The following is a 12,816-nucleotide window of genomic DNA, read 5'->3' on the forward strand; positions in this document are numbered from 1 at the left end:
TGATTCATCTCTCCTCCCTGGGGCTCAGTTTCCTCAATGGTAAAATGAAGAGATTGGATTAGATGACTTCAAAGGCCCCTTCCAACTCTAAATCAATGATCCATAGTATCTGGGTTTTTTTTTTCATTATCCTCAGTTGTGTTATCTGAATTTAATTTTTGACTGCTTGTTATTCTTTTTTTAAGGCAATTGGGGGTTAAGTAACTTGCCCAGGGTCATACACCTAGTCTGAGGTCAGATTTGAACTCAAGTCCTCCTGACTCCAGGGCCAGTGCTCCATCCACCGCCCCACATAGCTGCCACCATTGTTGTTCCTTTTTTAGAATCTCAGATCATGAAATTATACCTATCATTTCTCTGAATTTAAAAAAAATATTTCATAAAGTCTAGCTAACTATGCCTAGCTATCACTAACTATAAGATAACATTATCACATTTTCCCAGGGTTCTCATTAACTCCCTTTCAACAACTAGTTCCTCTTTGTTGGGCCAATTAAGTCCAAAGTAGCAATTCACTTTTATTTTCTGCCCTTGCCTCCCTTTTCCCCATGAGCTAAAACCATCAGCAAGGCCAGTCAGGAATTTATTAGGTGTTCTGGTTTTAATAAAATGAAACCTTTAATTGCGGGTAGTTGAAATTGTCCATCACCACTATAATTTTCTTCTGTGCCAGTTTTGTCTGTATCAGGAAGATACAACTTATATGCTCCTTCTGACCAGGAGGTCTGTAGTATAGTTTCATATGGATAGTATTTTTGTTTCTCTCTTTTCACTATTAGCCAGATAGATGATCTTCACCCCCTTTCTACTCTCAGGTTTGTATATTTTCTCATAAATAGGAATCTTCTCAATATATAAAGCTACTCAACAGTCTATCAGATCTTTTTTTTTCTTTTGAAGAAGGTATATCCTTTCATTGTCAAAGTCCTATTGCAACAAATCTCTGTCATACCTGTGAATAAATGTTTAATTCTGTGAGCCAAAAATTCCAGTTCACTTTGTTTTCACCCATACCCTGGGGGTTATAGACATCTGAGGTCATAAGTGTTGCCTCCAAGCCTCTTCCCCAGTATTGGATATGTAGGAATTATTGGATATCTCCTTCACTATTTTTATATATGTAGTGCAAGGCTAGTCTTGGAGTCAGGAAATCCTGAATTCAGATTCAACCTCTGACACTAGCTGTGTGATCCTGGGCAAACTGAGTAGCTTCTATCTGCTTCAATTTCCTCACCTGTAAAATGGGAATAATAATAATAGCACCTACCTCCCAGGGCTGTTGTAAGGATCAAATGAAATAACACATGCAAAGCATTTTGCAAAACTTGTTGTTCATCCTTCATTTTTGAAGAGGACCAATGACATCACAGGTGATGACTTGCTTCTAAATTGGATAAAGTAGGGCAGAGTCTTGCCAAGTCATCAGCCTCACTCTGTCTTCCAGGATCGGTGAAGACCAGTGGCAGGACAAAAGTCCAGAGGACCGGAGATAGCCTGGGATGCAGTGGATGATTTTGGCATCTTCAACTCAATGTCTGACCAAACTCTCAGTCCAAGGGCCACATAAAATTTAAAGTGCTATGTAAGTGTTAACTATTGTAATTCTTACAATTATACCTTTTTCTCTCTAGTATGTGGTTTTGGAGTTTTACCCAGGGAGCTTTCTCTCTTCCAGTTCATTTCTGGTTTATAATCCCCTGGATCAGATTAACAAGTTTGCCATCAGACATTGTCTTCCCAGTTTTCATGAGATGTATGCCATCCCTAAACAAGAATTCATTGTTTTGGTGTCTTAATCTAAGGCTAAAAAACCATAAATTGTATTCTCCTACCAACAATTCACTTATGCTTTCATTTCTTTTCCAAAGTCCCAGCCTTAAATTCAAAGAAGAGTTTATGTAAAGAGTATAAGGGACTTTTTTGCCATGAGGTCAGGGTTATAGGAGAAAGATCATCAATTTCTCTTACTTCCCTGAGACCTTACAAAAATTGGCAGCAACTTACAGAGCTGGGACATAGGCTGCTTGATATACGATAGGAGGTGAAAAACAGCGAAAAATTTGTTGTTGAGTCATTTTTCCGTCATGTCCAACTCTTTGTGACCTCATTTAGGGTTTTCTTGACAAAGATCCTGGGATGATCTGCCATTTCCTTCTCCAGCTCATCTTACAGATGAGGAAACTGAGGTAAACAGGGTTAAGTGATTTGCCCAGGGTCACACAACTAATAAGTGTCTGAAGCTAAATTTGAACTCAGCAAGATGACTCATCTAACTGCCCTAATGAAAAGCAGTGTATGTCTTTGTCTATAGTCCCCAGAAAGGCTCAGAAGAAGTTTTAAAGGCTGCATGCTAGAGTTGAGAAAGGGTAAAAGGAATACACTTTCTCTGATCCAACTAGAAGTGTGGATAATCTTGATAGCCACCCCTGCGACCTTTTTGTGGGTCAGCCGGATATAGTAATTAAAAAAAAAAACAAAGCAGAAAATGTATTGATTAGCCCCGAAGGCATGCAGGCTCACACAAGTCTCAAGAAATATTGAACATATTCCACCCCACCCTACCCCCAGGAAAAAATCACAACAGATGGCAGCCTCAGAGGTCCAGCAGATACCATGGGATGAAAGCATCAAATGGTAGCTTCACAGGCAGGTATCACTGAAGGCAGCTATAGAGGCACAATGGAATAGCTATGAAGGTGTCAAGTAATGGTAGAGACCAGGGAAGTTACAGAGCTATGTAACCTACTGTGGGTCTTATGGGAGGTGGAACTAAGAAGCCAAAAGTCTTGTTGTTGGAATAGGGACCATGACAGGTATTCCAACCATGATACAACCTCCTCACCTTGGAACATAAGTTTTCTAGGGTATGTTCTCTTCCCAACTAGCTTGGGAGGCTGTGAGATTTTTCACATGGGAATGGGAGCTGAGAACAATTCTATTGCTTGTTTTTTCTGTTATTTACTTAATTCTTCTATCCCAATTAAATGTGTTGCTATGTGATTTATGCTTTCCTGCTTGGTCTGTTAGTAGAGAGTGCATTTAATGAGGGATGAGCTGTATTTGCATAATTATGATTACCCCAAACACCCCACACTGAACCTGGAGTAGCAGGAGGGTTCAAAGTCATGTGGGACCTATGCTACAATTTAAAACAGTGACTAATTCCACTTAAAGACAAATCCTTCCCAGGTTGAAGTTACAGCCATATATCCCAGAGTCTTAACTATTAATCTAGTCTGCTTCTCAGCTGGAGCATTTCTGTTCTTAAAGTTAAAACTACAAAAAAGCATCCTTGGAACAATCCAATGGCCTACAGATTAAATCCCAAGTCTCTACCTAGGGTTTCCAAGTTAAATTGGCCTTTCTGCTTAGTTGTTGGCTTTTTTCCAAGTATAAGTGGGATGATATTAGGAAGAAGACCCTTAGTTTTTTCACTTAAAGTTAAACCATTAAGCTGTAACTAGCTTAAAGCTAGGTGGATAGCTCTAGAAGAACAGTGCTAGGTTTAGTAAGCTAAACCCACAACTCAGACAGTGTTCGGTACAAGGAAAACGCAATTGATTTGATGTTCAGGGTTCAAGACCTGGGAAGAATCACCTCTCTGGGCCTCAGTTTCTTCGTTTGGATTTGATAACCTCTGACGTTCCTTTCAGCTCTAAATATATGTTCTTTTCTAAGGATGGGATTTCTGGTAGCAAAATAAAGTGCTTCAAGAAGGATCTTTTCCACATCTTTCTAGTGTCTCCCCTCTGCAATTACCTTTCAGTTATTTCACATTCAGTTATGAATGTACATAATTATTTGCATGTTGTCTCTCCCATGAGACCTTTCATTGTTTCTTTAGCACTTGGCACAGTGTCTATCATTTAGAAAGTATTTGATAAAATGCCTGTTTGAACAGCTGACAGATCAATTGACTGACCAACTGTACTGATCGAACGAATGAATGAATGAATGAACGAATGAATGACCAACTGCCTGCCTGACTGGCTGGCTGGTTGACACCTCCAGCCCCTCCTCTTGTGTTTACAAGCCAGACGCCAAAAGCGAGTAGAACCCCACAGAACCTGTTCCAAATTGATGAGAAAGCCTCCAGGACAATAGTGGTGATGACTTGTCCCTCTGCTCCCAGTTAGAACTACAAAAGGCACATTATGTCTACAATGACAATTAGCCTTGTCTGCTCGTCATCAATTCAATTGTACTGGGGTGACCCACGCTGGTGATCTGTACTTGAAGCCATCATTTGGCTGGGTGAATCAAATTATGCTCCAAATGCCACTTCAAATCAGGGTTGTTACTGCTGCGTGTGTTTTCCATGGTCAGTGTTAGACTGTGACTTGCTTTCTTTAAGTCAACAGCACAGAGGCAAGGAAGGCCCGGGGGCCTTTTCGGTTTTGCTCAAGCAGTAAAGACTAAAAACTTTCCAGGTTTGGGGGAAGACTCACTAAGACCCTTCCTGATTTAATGGCTGGGCTTTCACAGTGAAATAGATGGCAGGATAGGTTCTGTCCTTGCAAAGTAGAGATTTTTCTTCCTAGTAACTATCTGATTCGGGGACCTCATTCTTTCATACCACCATGTGCAGCGATCAATCAGGTGTAATGATCAGAAGGAAGCTTGCCCCCAATCAATCCTGATAAACAAATATCTGCTGTAGCGACAACCCTAATGTGCACTTTGCTCCAAATGCATTTGCCAATAATTGGCCTCATTAATGTCTATGAAGTTAAAATTTGCTAAAATTGGGCAGGGCTCTCTATTCGATGTGTTCAGTGGTTTGCAAACCTTTGGAAATGCCGAACCCTACCTTGCCCTATTCATGTAAATGAACAGGCTAAAGAGGGAGAAACCTATAAGGTATCTAGCCAGAGGGAGGAGGGCAGGGCAGAAGGAAGACAGCCAGCCACATTCCCATAATTAATAGTCCCTTTCATAACCTTCTCAAAAATGAGCACTAGTTTGGAATCCTACATTAGAGCTTTTTTTTTTTGACAGAAAATGAATTTGATTTCTTTGTGCCATCTAGTTTTCAAATTATCCTGCCTGCATCTGTCAGATGTTTTTGTTGTTCAATTATAAAAACTGTATCCAGACTGGATTATGAGAATGCTGCTTTTTGCAGGCACCATAACCGCAGATGCCCTTGGGTTGAACATCAGGCCCGCTGCTGTCTTCACAAGGAAGGAAATTCACTTCCAGCTGCTTTGCCAGACCCATTCTTCTTCAGGAAGGAAATAAATAGCAGCAAGAGTACTTTTCCTAAGGTATTCTATTTGAGATGGGGGGAGGGGGAGAGAAAAGAATAAAAGGGGGGGAGGAGGGAAAAAGAAGAGAGATGACAGGAGAGAGGGGAAAGGCAGGAGAGAGGACAGGCAAAAGGAAAGAGAATAGGTGGAGGGGAAAGGGAAACAGAGGAAATTGAAGAGGAAAGGAGATGCTGTACAGAGAAGGAAGAGTTTTAAATACAATCCACTTAAATTTATCGGGTCTGTGTGTTGACATGTAGAAGAGCGAAAGTGGAAGCAACATATTTAAAACTACCCCGAGGGGGAGGCAGGGTGGAAGTAAGATAGTGAATAGAGCCCCAGCCTCAAAGCTGAAAAAACCTGAATTAACCATCTCTGACATATACTTGCTGTGTGACCCAAGGCTAGTCACAACATCTCAATGCTCTTGATGTAACTCTCCAAGACTACAAGATGCAGAAACTGATAGCACAGTCCAAATCTACACAAAGTGTTTTTCGATTTGTTTTTGCTTTGTAGATACAACCTTTTGGTCCAGGGCTTGTGCCCTTTTTAAAAATGAGTCCCAAGAAGAAATCACTAACCACATTCCAGGCTAGCCACAAAGACTGATGGGAAGTTTAAAATTCTGTTTCCTTGTCTGTTTGTTTGTTTATAAAGATTTAGGATGTGAGAGAGGTCCTGGATGGCAAAAAGATTGTGCCTGTTTGTCCAAACAAGAAACAATGCATGCAATGGCAACCAACACCAATTTCCCAGATTCCCTTCTTGATGGTTCTATGAAACACGACTGATCTGTGTCATCTTGGCTAACATAGGGAATGAAGCTGCCAGATGCAAATTGTGAGATGTGAACCCTGCAAAACCTTAATTATGCATTGCATAATTGTGGTCTATGGGACCACAATTCAGATATTAAAAGAGCCCAAAGAACCATTGTTCAACTTGTTTGAAATTAGGTGGAGGAGTGGTTCTATGCTTAGAAACCATCTTCAGTTTCCCCTCCTAAGTCCAGTCCCTTGACAATACATTCTGATTAAATGTGATTAGAAAGGAAGTGGATTCTGATTATTAAAAATGGAAAAAGAAAACTGTGTCATGCGGTGGTAAATTCCATTCCACTAGAGGTGTTCAAACAAAGACTTAATGAGATGATCACTTGTTTGAAATGTTAGAGAAAGCAACACAGTTCAAGGGCCATCTTCTATATCAACTTCTCAAACTTTTCCACAGTGTTAGAACCTTATAATTTAAGTAAAATTTTGTATTACCTTTATATTAAAACCAAAATTATTTTTTAATGTTCACTTGTTTTCAGTCATGTACCCCAGTACCCCAGTCATTGTGACTCTATTTGGGATTTTCCTGGCAAAGATACTAGAGTGGTTTGCCATTTCCTTCTCTAGCTCATTTTACGGGTGAGGAACTGAGGCAAACAGGGTTAAGTGACTTGCCCAAGGTCACAGAGGTAGTATCTGAGGTCATATTTGAACTCAGGTCTTCCTAACTCCAGGTGCAGTGCTTCATCCCCTATGCCACCTAGCTACCCTGTATTATCTTAATACCTATTAACAAACAACATTGGGCACATTAAAAAAAAAAACTTGAGATGTTCTGGGTTCCTTTCAGCAGTTTAAGAAACAGTATCTACCTGAAATCTTTCCTGATCCCCGAAGCTGCTTGTACCTTCCTTGCCAAAATTATGTGGTGTTTATTGCACATGCATTTTTTCTATACTTTCGGATGTACATGTTTTCTCTCCCACCTACTGGTTGTATGACTCTGGGAAAATTATTTAAACTCTATTTGTCTCGGTTTCCTCCACTGAGGATAGTAATAATAGCACCTACCACTCAGTGTCATTGTGAGAGCCACATTAGACATTTGAGAAGTGCTTGGCATAGTGTCTTGCACATAGAAGCTGCTTTAATAAATGCTCATTTCCTTCCTTTCTTCCCCAATATAATATCAGCTTCTTAAGGACAGAGGCCTTTTCCTGTTTATATGTCTAGGGTCTAGCACGGTGCTAGGTACATATGAAGCAGTTATTAAATGCTTTTTGGTTGACTGACTGTTTCACGCTTCAGGTAATGACTGGACTAGATAGATAATCATTGAATTATCTTCCAACTCCAAATTCTATAACTCCATGAATATTTGGTATTGGAAAAGGAGTATCTTGTTAACTTCCTCAGTTGGGGAAGCTGGATGATAAAGTGCATAGAGCACTGGGTCTGGAGTCAAGAAGTTATGAGTTCAAATCCAGTCCCAGGTACTTGCTAGCTATGTAATCCTGGTCAAGTTGCTTAACTGCTGTTTGCCTCAGTTTCCTTATCTGTAAAATAGGGATAATAATAGAACCTACTCCCAGGGTTCTTGCAAGGATCAAATGAGACAGTAAGTGTTAACAGCACCTGGCACGTAGCACTATATAAATATTAGCTATTATTACGGTTGTTCATTGGAAGGGACATTGCGGAACTTCACAAAGTAAAGCCAAAGTGGATAAGAATCATTCTGCAAAATAGGCATACATCTTTTGGGAAAACACTCAAACATGTTGGAAACCTCTAGGCTGTTGTTTTTTTTCCACTATAATTAAGACAAGGTTCATGAGAGTAAGCAACCAAGACACTCAATTCCTTCGAAGTTGAAATTAGATCAAATGAATTGGAGGACAACTACATTTCGTGTTAATGTTTTTCTCCCAGCGAATGAAGAAAATGAGATGATGTGAGGCATGACTCTGCTTGAAAATGAAACTTTGTATTTCTATTTGCGTCCATGTGAGAGCACACTGTTTTTCATTTTAGACTTTGCATGGTGGTAAATGTTGCAATACTTTACATTCATTTGGTGCAGGTCCATTTACCCTGCCAGCAAAGCAAATGCAGATCTGGCATACCCATAAAGCATCATTTCTGAATTACACAATAAATAAATGAGGCTAAGCCAGAGAGGCCCACCAGTTGTCACACCCTTTACTGCTAATACTAACAAAACACCTTGTATTGAAGTTGTCTGGTTTTGCTTTTTAAAAAGGTATAATCCATTGACATCCAATAATTCTCTAATTGGGCTGCATAAACTTGTCATCCCAGAAAACACTGGATGGATGTCCTTCATTTACTTGGAGACAAAACTAACATACTCCAAGAAAAAAAACTTTGCTAATCAGGTACCGGCTTGTCATTTGAAGAATGCAACATATAAGAAATGCATACTCCTCCTAGGATCTTTTCCTTTTTCTGCTTTGACTGAATAGAGGAAAAATCAGCTAAGTCAAAACTGGGTAAAGGCTTTCAAGTAAGATGACAGTGTTTTCAGAATTACGACCATCCTTAGATCTAATTTCATTTTAAGTCATAGGATCATAGATTTAGAGCTGGAAGGGACCTTGTTCCTTCCTATTGTCCAACCACTTTCTTTCAGCAGGTGAGGAAACTGAGTCATGAAAGTATAGTGAGTTGTCCAAGGTCACCCAAGTAGTAAGTAGCAGAGTATCATCTGATCTCAGGTCCTCTGACCTTGAATACAGACCCACCTTGCTTCTCATTGATGTGTCTTCTGGGTCATAGAGTATAATAATGACTAATTATTACAATAGGTGTGGAAAGTGGTCATGATTGTCTTAGCTCTATTCCTAAGACAGCTATTTAATGTTGGTTTTCCCAACCCATTAGCCAAAATGAGATTTGCATGTTAAATGCTCTCAAACTGAAACTTGGCTCTGTTATTATGCTACTCTGAAATATCATTACTCCCACTGTGCAAACAGAGCAGAATAAATGTACAACAAATTGAGGGTCACCAGCACCCTGCCATGATCCCTGTACAATTTTTCAGGAAACCCCTATTTTTTCTCCAACTATTACCCCCTGTAAGTTATTGTTGAGTTGTATCTGACTCTATGTGACCCTATTTGGAGTTTTCTTGGCAAAGATATTAGAGTAGTTTGCCATTTCCTCCTCCAGCTCATTTTACAGATGAGGAAACTGAGGCAAACAGGGTTAAGTGACTTACCCAGGGTCACATAACTAGTAAGTGTCTGAAGATGGATTTGAACTCAGGTTTTCTTGACTCCAGACCCCTCTAATCACTAAGCCACCTAGCTGTCCAACCCCTGTAAGACCCAAAGCATAATTCAGCATGCCTTCAATAGGCAGAAACTTCCATTTTAGATTAATCACTTGACTAATGGTCAGCTGAAATTTGTTATTCCTGTGGTGGCTTGCTTCAATGATTTCCAATTCTGTTGATGTGTTTCAAAAGTAAGAATGCTAGAAAAAGAAAGAAAGGTGGGGGAGGATGCTTGAGAATCCCTGTAAGTGTATAATGAGGAAAAGGCACAAAGAACCCTGGAGACAATGGCAAACAATAGAGATTACAAATGTCAAGTTCTAGGGTCCTGAGTTATTCCCTTCTTTGGAAAAATGCAACAGCTATTTCTGCGAATTACTGGATTACGTGGTTTGCTTGAACTTGCAGAGCTGCTGAAGAAAGCAAGATCTCCATTCTCTCTTAAACAAGTATTTGCCCTTTCTCTTCCAGTCAAATGCAACAGTCTTTTTTCTTTTCCATCACCCATCATTTTTTAGACTTCTCCCTTTATCAGGCCAAACTTTGCTCCTACTTTTTTTTGACTCTAAATCCATTCTCAAAATTCTGCTATGTTAAGAAGTCTTCAGAAACCAAAGACTCCTTCCCAATAATCAATATAACCAATACTCAAAATATTTGCTTCCCATTTTGTCTTGGCCCGTCCCCAAAGTGTTTTTTTTACTGTCTTTCTTGTTCACTTTAAGCTTATTTAGTCTATCAGAATTTTCCCATAGACCACTGGGGTGTGAAGTTGAGAGAAAGACCTCAGATTTTATTTATAATTTCCAAATGTCTATAGAAAAAAAATTTACCTTTAGACGAGGTTGAAATTGAAGTTTCAATACTGCTACTCTGAAGGTTATTTAATGGTGATTTCTTTGAAATGTTATTTCTTTTATTTCTAGTGACAGCATGATATAATGAAAAGTACACTGCACTTGTAGTCAGGTGAGACCCGAGTACAAATCTTACCTCGGATATTGATTAGCCGTGCGACCATGAAGAAGCATCTACAAAATGAAGGTACCACCTGTAGTACTTGCCTTACAGGGACTACTATTAAGGGTCAAAGGTGCTCTGCAAATTTGAAAGCTCCATATAAATGTCAGCTTTTCATCTTGTTCTTGCCCACCTTCTTTCAATTACCAACATATTTCATACCAGAAGCATACATCTAACAGTATGGAAAAAGACATATAGAATGAAAAGGGAAGGGGAAATGAAATCACTCATGCTTTCAATCAGTAAACTTTCATTCATTGATTGATGCAAGGCCTGTGTGTTCAGCTGATGGTGAGAGCCACCAGAAATTTCTTGTTGGTTGTTGATTATAGGGTCATAGGGTTAGGGCTGTGAAGCATATTAGTGACCATACATATTGAGAGACAGGAAAGAACTTTAGATGTCATCTAGTCTGATTCCCCTCAATTTTGCAAAGGAGGGAACAACTTCAGAGAGATCATGTCACCTGCCCATGTTCATATGGGACACGGCAGGCATTTGAACTCAGATTCATCTCCCTTTCCATTGTTTTTTTGCATTGCTAACAGTTTCCAAGCCCAAATTGTACAAAGTTTGGACAACTTCAATTGTTGTGATGCTGTGCCCCAAGTTAGGAATGAAAGCCCTCTAAGCCCAGTGGTGGGGAACCTGCTGCCTCAAGGCCACATTTGGCCCTCTAGATCCTCAAGTGCAACACTTTGACTGAATTCAAATCTCAAAACAAAAGTTTGGGTTCCTTCAAAGGGCTGCACTTGAGGACCTAGAGGGCCACATGTGGCCTTGGGACCACAGGGTCTTCACTTCTGCCCTAGCCACTAAGAGTCACCAAGTCACAAGTATAAGAGAGGAGAGGCAAACCTACAATGTTGGAAGCTCTTTGGCCAGGCATATGCTGGAGCCAGCTCAAACTGACTTGCAAAAGCCAGTTGTCAGAGGCAGCTAGATGGTACAGTGAGTAGAGCACCAGCTCTGGAGTCAGGAGGACCTGAGTTCAAAATCTGGCCTCAGACACTTGACATACTTATTAGCTGTGTGACCTTGGGCAAGTCACTTAACCCCAATTGCCTTGTCTTCCTCCCTCCAAAAACAAAACAAAGCCAATTTTCAGTGTGCACATTTATACCTCAAAATCAGCAAACACTATAAGCCAGGGCTTGCTATATTGTTTTGTTTATTGCCTAATCTTAAGAAAGTAATGGAGAAAAATGTTAATAATGCAGATTAAACTTAAAAGTGTATCATGCATACTTTTTCCCCAGAGAGCTTGTTATTAAATGTTTACCAGCACACCCCTGTCTTTGACTATCATTCAAACCCTACTTAATGGGGATGATCAGTTCCCCACCTGTAGTCATAGATTTATGCCCATATACTCAAGAACGCATAAACAACATTAGATTGTAGGTTCCTTGAGGGTTAGGACTGTTCTTGACTTTCTTTGTATCCCCAGTGCTCACAACAGTGCCTAGCACATAGTAGGCACTTAACAAATACTTGTTGACTTGACCAGACTGAGCACTCTGACAGTCCCAACAAGAAAGCATCGAAAAAGCTGGGATGAAGCCATGATTGTGTTACCTAAATTCATCCCAAAATATCCCACAAAATTCCATCATTTTCTCTTGTACCCAGGGAGTTTTCCAATGTCCACGACAGAAATACCATCTTCTAAAATTAAATGCTTCTAAAATGGGGCAGCTAGGTGGCACAGTGGATAGACTGCAGGCCTAGAGTCAGGAAAACCCGAGTTCAAAGGTGCCCTCAGACACTTACTAGCTATATGACCCTGGGCAGTTCACTTAATCCTGTTTGCCTCAGTTTCCTCATCTGTAAAATGAGCTGGAGAAGGAAATGGCAAACCACCCCAGTATCTTGGCCAAGAAAACCCCAAAAAGGGTCACAAAGAGTCAGACACTACTGAAAAATGACCAAATAATAAAAAATATTAAATAGCTTCTAAAATAAAATGCTATGGGATATAGACCCCAACTCAAGGTATAAGGTTAAAATCATTTGCATATTTGAACTGTAGTAAGTAATTTATCTGACTTTCTCTTGTGTAAATCCTCAATCTAAAAACATTAGTCCTATTATTCATTCACCACATTTTAAAATAGGATATGGATTTTGTTTTTTGCAGTAGGCATTGTCACATAAAGGCAGGCAGAGTGCAGTGGATAGAGAGTCAGTCACAGCGACCTGGGTTCAGGTCCCTTCTTTGAAAACCTGTCTGTGTGACCCTGGACAAGTCTCTTAACCTCTCAGTGTCCTCGGTGTTGGAAATGTTCATAAATAAACTTTTTACACAGGAGTAAGTAAAGGAAAGATTTAATGCAATTCTCAAGAAGCGGGCCACCCTGGAATGCACCAGGGGCCCAGATACAGAAACAAAGCAAGCTTTTATAATGTTAATCATTCCTGGTCCATCCCTTCAGAGCTAAAATTGGTCCCAGTTCTTCCAGGT

The sequence above is a fragment of the Trichosurus vulpecula genome, chromosome 5 (assembly GCF_011100635.1).
Source record: "Trichosurus vulpecula isolate mTriVul1 chromosome 5, mTriVul1.pri, whole genome shotgun sequence".
NCBI lineage: Eukaryota > Metazoa > Chordata > Mammalia > Diprotodontia > Phalangeridae > Trichosurus > Trichosurus vulpecula.